Raw genomic sequence first — 13,292 nt, forward strand, 5'->3', positions numbered from 1 at the left:
CAGAATCTCTGAGAAGGGGAAAAGACTAACTTTAGAGCCTTTCTAAAGGATAGGCAGAAGGGTTATATACAACTCTAAATATGTTAGAATTACGTCGCTTTACTCTTCAGAGTTCGTATTGATTCCTTGCTGCCCCAATTTCTTTCTTTATTGTGTGTAAGACTGCATAAGTGATGTATTCAGGTAGAAGCCTGCCCATAATTTTCATCATTATGGGTATACCATGACCTTCACAGAAACCAGGTTTAGCAGCTGACAGCATGAAATGGGGACTGCCTTAGTCTTTCAAACAGGCCAACAATTATTCAACAATCTTTTCCCTTCTTCATTTTTTGCCTCTGAATATGAGATGGAGTTATGGATTTAATAAAATCAATCAAACATGGATAGCCTAACTGAGGCCAGTGGGATAGATGTACTCAAGTGATATCCTGCTGTGCAGTCTAGTATAAAGCTATCAGAATTTTCACCAACTAATTTTGATTTGAGGGTCTCAAGTAAGTGTGGGGATTTATTTATTTTTGGACTCTGTGGTTGAATTCAGCTTATTAAATCACATCCTTTGTTTAAATTGACAAAGAGGAGACCATCAATCCTAGAAATATGGTGTGATGATGTCTGCCATTTTACAGCAATTATATATATTTCAAGCCCAAATAATTGCTTTCCGCAGCCTTCTTTTTACAAGCCAGGAAGAAACCTGTCTTGGAATAGGTGCTTCTGTCTAGTAGTTTTATGTACTTCCTTCATTTTGTTTTTTTTTAATAAATATTTATTAAGTTTTCCAATTTTATACAAACACAAAAAGAAAAGAAAAAAGAAAAATATTAAAAACAAATCAATTTCAATAACAATTTTTCAGTAACATGTTTCTTTGACTTCCTCATACCTCCCCTTCTTGTTTTCTAGTTCAAATTATTAATCCAGCAAATCCTAATCTCTTAACATTCCTTTTAACTAACACCTTATTTTCCAATCAACTTTTTAAATTTTATGACTTAAACAATTTTAATCCCAGTTATCTTTATCATAACAGCTAGAGACCACATAAGTTCAATCCAGCATCTATTCAGAGTTCTGTACTTCCTTCATTTTGGTTTGGGTTCTACAAATGTCATTATCTTAACAGAGTTATGTATGCTGTATCTTAATAAAAGTTGGTTTAGTCAATATTTCTGTTGGGTGTGTTCCAACTCATTGAGTTTTAATGATTTATGATAGAGAATTTATATGTTGACACCAGACCTCAGGGCCGTCTTACCCATAGGCGCTAGGGGTGTGAGGCACCCGTGTGCTGGAGTCTCAGGGGCGCCAGGCTGAGAGTCCGGGGCCTGAGAGTTGAGTCCGGGGAAGAGCTCGTCCATCCGTTGGAGCGCCGCGACGGGCTCTTCTGCTGCAGGCAGCTTTGTGCTGCGAGTTCGGAGGCGACCGAGCCAGTGAGATGCTGAGGTGGCCAGCTGGCTCCGCCCTCCTGCACGCCTGGGACTGGGCAACCAGGGGGTGGGGCGCTGGGCAGATTTTTGCACCCCAGCGCCGTATATGCTTAAGACAGCCCTGTCACACCTTCAAGAACAGATTTTCATGTATGGGGTGCATAAAGGCTTTGCTGCCACTTCCAAATATGAAAATAGACCCAGGTGTTGCTACTTTAATAAACTGTTAGCTCTCCTGATTGTGCTAAAATGTTTCCTTGTTGCATGGTATATTTACATTGTAGTATATTGAAGATCAAGATTCCCACAGACAGTATAAAAAGGCCATGGGATATTTAGTTCCCTGTTTTTAACTGGGAATGCAGCTTATTCTATTGAAGTTGCATTGTGAAAAAAATTATTGTTTTTTTAAAAAAAATAAAACAACAACAACACTTGAATATCTGTGTACAACGATATGTCTTGCTTCCAGTGGCTCTTTGTGAGCAATGTCATGTGGCTTCATTCTAAAGCATAGACTGAGTTTCTAAAATTAGCTTTCTCAGCAAGTCACTGAAGTGATTATGGCCATTCAGGAGGTGATAGTGACCACAGGAGCATTGCTCTTAACCCCCTCCCTCCCCCGAAGAAATGCCAAATGACTGCAAAAATTGATCACTGACACAGTAATGAAAATGTTAGGGTTTCGGGAGTTGCTGTTGTTGTTTAGTCGTTTAGTTGTGTCTGACTCTACAACAACAACTCCCGAAACCCTAAGATTTTCTTTACTGTGTCAATGAACAATTTTTGCAGCCATTTGGCATTTCTTCATTTTGAACTAGTTGTTTGCACTGGAGAACAATAAAACCCAGATTCTTGAATTTTGGTTCAAGCTTAGTTAGCATGTATTTTAGCACTAGAATATATAAGGGAAGGTTTTGCACATATGAACAGTAAGGAAGACTGACGAGCACTAAGACCAGTACTAAGAATGTATTTGCTAGAAACTAAATGGAGTAAAGGAGAAAGGCACTATAAAAGTGCCCTATTCATTAAGTGTGGAGCCATAATGTGACAATTGCAACACTGACTTTTAAACCAGACTTGGTGTTTTAATTCCATGGCATACCACTTTCCCCCTCCAATTGAGTTATCATTCTTAATAGCTTCTCAGACTTAATTAAACACATGGGTTGCTTTGTCACAAGTTGCATTTCTCTGCAACCATGAATTATTGAATTATTACTTTTTATGGGAATGCTTGGAGAGAGAAATGGCGAGCTTTCATTTGAGTTGTGAAACAATACCTGTGAGGAAATAAAATACAGTGATGGCATGCAGGCCCTTTCAAAACAGAAGAGTATGTTAACCAAGGAGAATATTTAGAAAGCTGTGCATGATCATGCTTGAAGTAATATCTTTCTGTAAGGTCCAGCATGGTGCAATCAACTCAAATTATAACACATCAAATAAAGGATTTGCATTTGGTATGTAGTTCCTTACAGAGGCACTACCTTCTTAAGGAGATTGAGGGGGCCCTTGCATGATGCTGTGCAATGTGCACAACACTACATGATGCTCTGACATTGTGTGTGTGATGCCAGGGGGCAGAACCTAACACCTCCTGAATATTGAGGGGGCTCAGCCCCCTTAAAAAATACTTTGGGGCCCCTAGAAGTTGGTATGCCTGGTTCTTTATATCCAGCTTTTCCTGTCATTCAGTTTGTACAGTTCTAGTAGCTGCCTCAGGATTTTTTCTTGGGGTATTCTCATGCCTTGCCCATGCCTGTACCCGTACCTGAATATTTTTTGTCCCTTTTGCTACTTCTGTGATTTCTGATGAAGCAGTATCTTCTGTTTATGTCTGGGGCTCACTAGCTGTCTTCTGCTTTTTGAAGTTGTTGCAGGTATCTATAACTAAACAAACAGAAACAGCTCTGTTTCTTGCCTTTCTTTCTGTGGCAACCTTATATTGACATCCCATGTGCCATTCTCTCACCCTTCAACCAATGAAAACAGCAACACTAATTTTTTGTTTCCCAATAAAAGGTTTTTCGCTACTGATTTACCAAAAGGTGTCATCACTTTTGGTTTCTATACTGCTGGGTTACTTTTGGTTTCTAGTCCTGGCCACCCCCATCCCCACTTACCCCTCGAAAAGCAGGTTCAGGTCCAGCAGGACCTGCAAGCTCCTCAACTGATCATAAAAAGGTGCTGCAACTCTTTATATTATCATTGTGTTTCTAGGGTATCCAGATCTTACAACATTTCCACAGCATCATTAGATCTGAACAGGTAGCATTCATCTGACTTGCCTGCTGGCCCAGGAAGGTTTTCCTTCAGAAAATTGCAAAGAGTCAAAGTCTGGCAGCTACTCTTTAGTGGGGTCCCTAAACCTCTCATAGATCATTCTAAACCTATTGTTGACTAGCTGGATTTGTGTGTGTTTGTCTACATTAAAACAAATAAGTACATTTAGGATTTGAGGGGGCAAATGCCCCCCTGCAGAAACCAAATTGTACAAACTAACCACTCAGGGGCAGGGACCCAAGTTTCAGGGAAACTGCATATCTGGTTTTATGGGAAAGTATCATGAACATGCAGGGTTATTTCTGGTGAGGTGGGAATCATAGAGAAGGTTTTGCTCATCTCTAATCTTAATTCCTTGCTAGATGGAAATCTAGCAAAGGCAAGTGACATTAAGCTTTGCAAAGGCAAGCGGAATTATAGCTGTCATAAATATAGACCAAGTGGGTTTTGACTGTTTATGTATCTTACATACATTGTAGATGTCAGGAGAGAAAATAAAGAGGATGGACTAAAATTATCATTTTGTGTATGCTGTTGATGCTAATGTGGCACAAAGATGGTGTGTGATAGGGCAGCCAAGGAATCTCATATCCTAATGCACTAGGCCTCAGATTTCCTACTCCTTCCTCCCAATTTTTGATTCCCCCCCTTTGCTTATAAGACTGTTGGGCATGTCTCACAGCTTAATGCCAATGAGACCTCACTACCTGCTGTCTTAATTTGCACCTCAGAGACATAATAACTCAGCACATGCAAACTTATGTCATGCCATACCCATATTTTGATTGCTTTAAGTACTTAGCAATACCCCTGGTGTGTAAGGATGGGAATGAATTTCTGTGTGTTGGAGTAAAAATGTTTATTTACTGTCTTGTTGCTGTCTGTGTGTGCTGCTTTGCATCTTGTATACATACTGGTGATGTGTTAAAATAACCCTGAAATGGACATTCAGCATACATCAATGAATATGTCCTACTTTTCTTCATGCTGTTCGTTGCTGCAGCTGTGATACCATATGCCACTTGGTGCTCCAGGATAATTGTTTTAGGATCAAGATGTTAATGCTCATCAAGAGGTCAATACCATGCTTGAGTAGGCTGGAAGACTTTTGAATAAAGATGGGTGATCACCCACTTGCTTGTCCCCCAAATCAGAAACATTCAAGTCAAATACTCCACCAATACCACCTTTTGATTATTATTTTTTCAAATGTTCAGCTGGAAACCTTCAGTAATTCCATTTCCACATCCCTCTAAGTCTCACCACCTCTAGTTTTCCTTTTTTTAGGTGAACCTAACTCAAAGTGGGGCTCAAACGTCTATCCTCTTCCCTCCTCCTCTTATCAGTCCTGCCCATCTCCAAAAAAGAAAGAATAAACTAACTTGATGGAAGTAGATGCCAAGTGGAAGAGGACCAGAGATTGGGCCAAGAGAGGTTATATGGATGTTCTCCTTGGTGGCCTGTGATGTGCTCTGTGCATCACTTCTTGATGGTGATTATGAAGCTTAAAAGTCAAGTCCCATCACCCAGTGGAAAGTTAGGCAAGGAGCATGTGATTTGTTCCGAGGGGCCTGTTTCGGTCTATTCTATAACCCCCACCACATGATCCATTTTACCCAACACAAGGGAATTTCAATGGGACAAGCAGGCAAGGGGGGAACATAAGCCCCTTTAAGTTTAGCCTGGTTCTAAGGAAAGCTGGATCCTACTTGAAATGCAGTTGATCAATATGAGTGGAGAAGAGTCATATTTTAGGGGACTCTTTTCTTTTTTAATACTACTTCCAATTCCTACCTCTGACAAATGGAAGGTGAACATGTGGCAAAGCAATATCATGTTCAGAGTTTATATATTCACTTGGCTGAATGTTACCTCCACTGATGGTAATTGAGACTGTCATTCAAATGACCTTGAGCATTTCTGATTGGTTGCCATGTATTCCATGGATGCCTACCTTTTCACTTACCAGCAAACTAACACAAATCAACCTATTTGCCTTAAGCCTCTTAGTATAGTTGGCTGTGCAATGAAGTTGTTTTTTGAGAACATGGTTCTGGAAGTTTAACGGTTTATTTGAATAGAGACTGGTGTGCCCAGTTACCATGAGTTGAGTGGGTCAGGTGAGTGCTGCTACCCTCCTCTTTGACTACTACAACAATGCAGGGTGTTATATGGATTGTGTTTAAGATAAATAATAGCAAAGTGGTTGAAAAACATGTTGCTCTTAATATAATGCAAGCAGCTGCATTTCCTTTCACCCCTTAAATTAATTATGGACACCACCACTGGTAGATATCATTGTTATGTTCAGAGGTAGGATTCTTAAAAATAAGAATCTGGGTTCAGGCTATGTTTAGTAGATGTGCAGTTTTATTCTAGAGTACCTTCCTTATATAAAGTTTCACCAAGGCTTCTGTTCTTCCTTCCAGAATGCCCTTTTCTGTTAGCCTTCTACTGGTCCTGAGGTGGCATAGTCTGTGTTATGTGCTGAAATCTTAGTCTGGAGCAAATAATGAATCTGCCATAAACATTAGAATCAGGATTGCAGCATACAAAGAGAAGTTAAGCCCCACTGCCTATTTCTTCAGGGGGAGAACCACCAGTCTCTTATTGGAAGCCCGACCACTCAGGGGTTACAATCCTACACCCCAACCCTCTCAGAGGGTTAGTCCTCTGCATTACAATTATGACTCCAGCCACGCAAAAGCCAATGATGATATACAGTGGTACCTTGGGTTACATACGCTTCAGGTTACAGACTCCGCTAACCCAGAAATATTACCTCGGGTTAAGAACTTTGCTTCAGGATGAGAACAGAAATTGTGCAGTGGCGGCAGGAGGCCCCATTAGCTAAAGTGGTGCTTCAGGTTAAGAACAGTTTCAGGTAACCTGAGGTACCACTGTAATAAGGTGAGGCTACTTTAGCCAGCCAGCCAGCCATCTCCTCCAGGCAGGTGGACCCTTCCACATACATTCCAGGGCTTGTTAGCCTGCACAAGGCTTCAGTTGATTCTCTCTGCAGAGACAACATCTTCTGTAGCAACCTCAGGAAGAGGGCATTTCAGCCTTCCGGGCTCTCCTGGAGCTATCCAAGGTCCTGTCCTTGCCTGCTCTCTACTTATTTGTTTCTCCTGCAAGCTTCCGGCTACCACCAAACTGGACAGGGGAGGGTAAGCCCTCTCCTCTCCAGTGCCACCCCTCCCAAAAATCATTAGATAAGTTGGAGAGAAACAGGCGTTTGGCTCTTCAGGTTTTGAGTTGGCCCAGAAAGTTGGGAGGAGTGCCTTGAGCTGTTAGTTTGGAGAAGACCCTCCCCTGGATGCTGGCCCATACTTCCCTATAAGTAGGCGAAGGGCCAAACTACACATGACATTACTAAGCACCTTGTTTGCCCTGGAGTGAAAGTTTTTATTTCATAGATTGAGTCCCCTGCACTAACAATCAGGAACCTGGCATGGTGGGGTTGGGGGCTTAAACCTTTATCTCCCTGCTGAAGTCCCGATCCAGGTTGGAGTGAATGAGAGCTTCCCTCCCCAATGCAAACTGCATGTGCTGAGGCCACAACAGGACTGTCCAAAAAGATATTACTACAATCCACCCTTTGAAAAATGAGTGGAAACAAAAATGGGAAGAGGAGTTAACTAGAATGTATAACATGCTGTTGAATAGCCAGAAGGTGGATGGGAAGCATATAGAAGGAAGTGAGATAAAGATCTAAAGAAAATAGCTCTAGAATAAGTATTGGAATTTTTGCATGCACAAGGCTCGTGGTTTTCGGTGCTAACTGGATCTAAAGACAATTTCCTGAAAATGAGTAAACAATAGAATTTAACATCATGGAAGATGTGAAAAAAAAGAGGTAAAAGGAAACTGTTGGGCATGCCAGCAATCCCAGAGATTTCTGCAACACGTGGAGTGTAAAAAAGAATATTAAAAAGCTGCTAGATTTTGGAAGATGGTGCTATAATTAGTAGTTGTTTCAGGCAGAAGTAGAAATGGACCCAGTTAAATTTTGTTCATAATAGTGCACTAGTGAAGAGACCAATACCCATATTATTTATACCTTTTACTATAGCAGGAATTGAATATTCAAGATATGAAATCTTCTCTATCACAATACTGATGGGGAGAATATGGAAGCTGATAGAAATTAAATGGACTGTGCTTGTGAAAGATTCTGAGAATTAGAAGAAAAAATTAAATAGCTGGGTTCTGGCAGTTCAGTAACATTAGACAAAAGATTGGATTAAAAGGTTCAGAAATAGATTTTTTGTTATTATGAAGTATTGGAGTAATAAATAAGAAAGGAAATGTAATGTAAAAGTGTTGATGGATGTTTTCCTTTCCTTTCTTACTTTCCTTCTGATTAATGGAAACCCATTTAGCATTAGTGTGTAATTAAATAAGGAGATGCTATGTAGTAAGGCAAAGAGGAAGTTGCAGTGCGTGTTAATTTTGTTTCATCCTTCCAGAGTCTCACATTCCTAATATGTCTGCTGTGTTACTAATCATACATTTATAGTGATCTTATCTGGACCTTAAATATTCTTAATACCTTGCTTCTACCCTGTTGGTGTTCTTAATATTTCTAATGGTACTAATACTTTTTGGGTTTTGCACTTGCATCTTTTGTATTTTATGAAGCGATGCTATATGTTGACGGTTTTGAATTGTACATATAATTATAATAATTCATTTAAAAATACATTAAAAATACCTTTAAATGTGCATTTCTGTCTTTGGCATATGCATACTTCAGCAGGCAGGGAGAGATGCTGAAAAGCACTTGAAGTTTTTAAGGTTGCCAGAGGCACCAGAGGCCTTGCACCATACCTGCCAAAATTCCTTCTTTGGCCTAGCAATTAAAGGTGCAGTAGCCTTGCATCCTGCCACCCTCGAAGTGGCACATGTGAAATACTTAGCTTCGGACAAATGTTCGTGATTTTGGAGATTTTTTTCATTTTCTTTTTTCTTTTTTTGCACAGGTGGAGCAAAAGCTCAACAACTTTTTGTTTCCGTATTTTTACCTCCTGGAATATGGCAACCCTTTGTTGTTGTTTAGTCGTGTCCGACTTTTCGTGACCCCATGGACCAGAGCACGCCAGGCACTCCTGTCTTCCACTGCCTCCTGCAGTTTGGTCAAACTCATGTTTGTAGCTTCGCGAACACTATCCAACCATCTCGTCCTCTGTCGTCCCCTTCTCCTTGTGCCCTCCATCTTTCCCAACATCAGGGTCTTTTCCAGGGAGTCTTCTCTTCTCATGAGGTGGCCAAAGTATTGGAGCCTCAGCTTCAGGATCTGTCCTTCCAGTGAGCACTCAGGGCTGATTTCCTTCAAAATGGATACGTTTGATCTTCTTGCAGTCCATGGGACTCTCAAGAGTCTCCTCCAGCACCATAATTCAAAAGCATCAATTCTTTGGCGATCAGCCTTCTTTATGGTCCAGCTCTCACTTCCATACATCACTACTGGGAAAACCATAGCTTTAACTATACGGACCTTTGTTGGCAAGGTGATATCTCTGCTTTTTAAGATGCTGTCTAGGTTTGTCATCGCTTTTCTCCCAAGAAGCAGGCGTCTTTTAATTTTGTGACTGCTGTCACCATCTGCAGTGATCATGGAGCCCAAGAAAGTAAAATCTCTCACTGCCTCCATTTCTCCCCCTTCTATTTGCCAGGAGGTGATGGGCCCAGTGGCCATGATCTTAGTTTTTTTGATGTTGAGCTTCATCCCATATTTTGTGCTCTCCTCTTTCACCCTTATTAAAAGGTTCTTTAATTCCTCCTCACTTTCTGCCATCAAGGTTGTGTCATCTGCATATCTGAGGTTGTTGATATTTCTTCCGGCAATCTTAATTCCGGTTTGGGATTCATCCAGTCCAGCCTTTCGCATGATGAATTCTGCATATAAGTTAAATAAGCAGGGATCAGTATACACCCTTGTCGTACTCCTTTCCAAATTTTGAACCAATCAAGTTGTTCCATATCCAGTTCTAACTATAGCTTCTTGTCTCACATATAAATTTCTCAGGAGACAGATGAGGTGATCAGGCACTCCCATTTCTTTAAGAACTTGCCATAGTTTGCTGTGGTTGACACAGTCAAATGCTTTTGTGTAGTCAATGAAGCAGAAGTAGATGTTTTTCTGGAGCTCTCTAGCTTTCTCCATAATCCATCACATGTTTGCAATTTGGTCTCTGGTTCCTCTGCCCCTTCGAAATCCAGCTTGCACTTCTGGGAGTTCTCAGTCCACATACTGCTTAAGCCTGCCTTGTAGAATTTTAAGCATAACCTTGCTAGCGTGTGAAATGAGTGCAATTGTGCGGTAGTTGAAGCATTATAGGGCACTGCCCTTCTTTGGGATTGGGATGTAGACTGATCTTCTCCAATCCTCTGGCCATTGCTGAGTTTTCCAAACTTGCTGGCTACCCTACTTGAGCTTAATTAGTTGTTGAAATGGCTAGGTATTTCAGACCAAGGTGGTGACTTGAGCTCCGGAATGAAAAGCTTGCTTGCGTTGCATTAGTCCTGGAAGCTCATGTAATGTGTACATTCATGTTTGAGTGTATACACTTGTTGTTTGACTTGGGAATGCGCTTGCACCTTATTTATTGATTTGAAAGTGGATGTTGTGCCCATTCATGCTGCAAAACTCAGAGTTCATTATATGAATCCATATAAAGTGGGTGAGGGAGAAGCTGTCTTTAATTTATTTTTACAAGGTTTCAGTTAAATGTGTGCTCATATTGGGGTAAGTCTGGAATTGATGCTGTTCTCTGGATTTGATGCACAGATAAGCCCTGCAGCATACGTGAACAAAATCTCCCTGAAAAAGTACTTGATAAGCATCTCATACTGGATAAATTAACTGAGGCATTGCCTCTCCTCTTTTGAGTTTGTGAATGCACTAGTCAGCTTCAGAAGTTCCTGATGCCAATTTGGCTTTTGGTCCCCGAGTGAAAAATCAGTAGAAGCATAATTAGCAACGAGTCTGCAAAATTCTCTGTTTAAACCAGGGGTGGAGAAACCCCTTTTAGATGGCAGACCAGATCCAATGACGACCAACTCTCAGTGGAACACATTTGACAGATAGGTGGGTTGCCCACCTGTCCATTCCAGCATGTCATATGATGTCAGGTGGATGTGCCAAATAGCTGAAACAGTGTAGCATGCATTTAGTGCTAAATTTTAATGGCGCTGAATGAAAGCCACACTTGCAAAGGAGCAAGTGGGAGTGCTCCCTAAGGCTACCAATTGTTCCTTTGCAGCTGTGACTTTACCCAACACACACCTGATGATATGGCTGTGGGGTAACAGTCTCTTGAGCCAAACGTTCCCCATTCATGACTTAATAATGTATGTTGGATGGAGGCTGAGCTGACTTGCATTGGGACGCTTAGAGCTGTCTTTACCACTCTTCCTGGCTCTAGGTCCACATCAAGGCATGGCTTTGAAGAAAGTGGAGGGTGAACTGTACCAGCCTTCATCCCTCTCCTGCTTTCTAGATATTCCCTGGTTTGGGAAGTGTGTATATGCCACCTTGGGGCAGGTAACCCCGAAGTGGTATAAAATAAAATAAAGTAGATTGGAAAACACAGTGATTCAAAGAAACACCAACAAACACAATATCCCAACAAGAGTCAGATATAAGCTTACTATTCGGCCTGCCATAACACAAACAAACAAACAAACCCTGCCCATCCGGCTGGGTTTCCCCAGCCACTCTAGGTGGCTCCTAAAATAATAATAATAATAATAATAATAATAATAATAATAATAATAATAAAGGGATAAAACATCAAACATTAAAAACTTCCCTAAATAGGGCTGCCTTCAGATGTCTTCTAAAAGTCAGAAAGTTCTATAAAGTGGCCTTCCCTTCACTAGGAACTAGGGAGCTCTCCTGCAGAACACCAAAGAAAGTGTCCAGGCTGGTCACAATAATTTAATTTTAAATTTTAAATTATCTTATATCCAAAGTACAAAAACAAAGAACAAGATGAAACAAAGTAAAGGATTGTATCTTGATAAATTGAGCAGTTGATCAACGTATTAAAGTGAGAATTCATTGGCGTAGACCTGGTTGCCCAATGTAGGCATTCCCGTAATACAGCAAGGATGGGGAACCTGGTACCCTCCAGATGTTGTTGGACTTCTGCTCCCATCAGCCTGAGCCAGCATGGTCAGCTGTCAGGGATGATGGTGTTGGAGTCCAACTTGGTCTGGAGAGCTACAGCCTGCAGGTTCCCTATCCCTGCATTAGGAGGATCATTAACATGAGAGAATCTTACCTGAGCAGGTTCCTCAGATGAGTCATGAAAGATTCATGTCAAAATGACTGCTTTAATTGGGAAATGATTACTCTTCTCCCCTACTGGCTAGGTTTTGCTACCTTGTTTACCAGCCAGCCTATTTCTCATACTACTTTAGAATATATTAATTTGCTCCGAGATGGCTGCTCTAAGTACAGCAAAGCTTTGTAGATGATGTTGAGTTTCTCCGTCCCTCACACCTGCTTTTTAATACCTTATTTTCCACCCTTGGAAAATGCCTTCTCGCCACCTGGTCTCTAATGTTCATAACTGAGTTGTTTACAAAATGCTCACAGTTTGTTGAATATAGCAAAAGGACTCCTGATACCACAATAAGCGCTCGCTTCTGTTCTGTGGCAGCTGCATTTTTAACAGCACTTTGCATTCCAGGAGCTAAAATGCATTTCTGAGAACAGACAGATAGAGAAATGCCTGGTAATTACTGTCTCGCTTTTGAAGCCTCCACCACGATATACTACAGTACTAGAGTACATTATACAGATTTAGTGCAGTGGTAGATGCCAAGCACAATAAACATTTTGCATTCTGGAAGGTATCTGAATGCTGAATAGGTTCGTTTTGTTCCTTCACCTTTCCTACTCTACAGCTGCTCCATGTGCCTGAAAAAAACCACATCTGATTGTTCTGCTGATTTTGTTCATATCTAAAGCAAGTGGGGAACATATTCCCTGATGGGAGCCCAGCTCCTCTTTTTGTCCTGGAAATATATACATGTTAATAACTTGATCCTAAACATGTCTACTTGGAAGTAAATTCTGAGCTCTGTGGGACTGATTTCCTAGGTGACGTGCTTGGGAGGCAGTATGTTGTAGTGGTTAGAATTCTGAACGAGGACCTTGGAAGACTAGGGTGCAAATCTCCATTGAGCCAAGAAGCCCACTGGGTGACCTTGGGCCAGTCACTATCTCTCCCTGCCTAACCTACTTCATGAGATTGTTGTGAGGAAAAAATGGAGAGGGGGAGAAGTTTGTATGCCACCTTGAGTTCCTTAGAGAAAATATTAAGCAATAGTGATTTAAAAACCAAGGGTGTGACATTACTCCAGCATAGTTTCTAGTTTTATGATATACAGTTTACTTGTGTGTGAATGCAGCTTAAGTACCCATATTCAGTGAGATAAATGTTGGTTCCCCCACACTTCCAAAATAATATTTTTTACAAGTGTATGCACAGTGGTCTGTGAGATTTCCTATTATCTGCAGCAGTACGTTAAAGAATTACAGCTTTTCTCCCTCCT

The 13,292-nt window shown here is 41.0% G+C and overlaps 1 protein-coding gene across 2 annotated transcripts in view; it reads left to right on the forward strand.

Annotated features, from left to right (window-relative positions):
- The window catches only part of RASSF5 (Ras association domain family member 5), a 104,769-nt gene that overhangs the window by 18,030 nt on the left and 73,447 nt on the right, over window positions 1-13,292 (forward strand). The window lies entirely within an intron of this gene.

This window comes from Podarcis filfolensis, assembly GCF_964270895.1.
Source record: "Podarcis filfolensis genome assembly, chromosome: 6".
Taxonomy (NCBI): Eukaryota; Metazoa; Chordata; class Lepidosauria; order Squamata; family Lacertidae; genus Podarcis; species Podarcis filfolensis.